Source organism: Penaeus monodon, chromosome 34 (genome assembly GCF_015228065.2).
Source record: "Penaeus monodon isolate SGIC_2016 chromosome 34, NSTDA_Pmon_1, whole genome shotgun sequence".
Lineage (NCBI taxonomy): Eukaryota > Metazoa > Arthropoda > Malacostraca > Decapoda > Penaeidae > Penaeus > Penaeus monodon.
Window position 1 is genome coordinate 13,174,927 of NC_051419.1, and position 297 is coordinate 13,175,223.

Here is a 297-nt window from a genome sequence, read left to right on the forward strand (position 1 = left end):
TTCAACGTAAAGATTACAAGATTAATTAACCTCCTATTCCTTCTTTACCATTTAAAGATTCACGATTTTTTAATTACATCCTACCTATATTCTATGAATCATAAATTCATTGATTTGTAATAATATACCTATGTAATGAAGGAAATCAGATAGAATTAAAGTACGATAAATATATTGGTAATGAAGTGAACATATTGTTATTAACTACGAATAAAACATCATATTTTTATTAACGTGATATGAAATGAGTAATCATAACGTAATGATAATGAGATAAGATACATAATATATGTATAA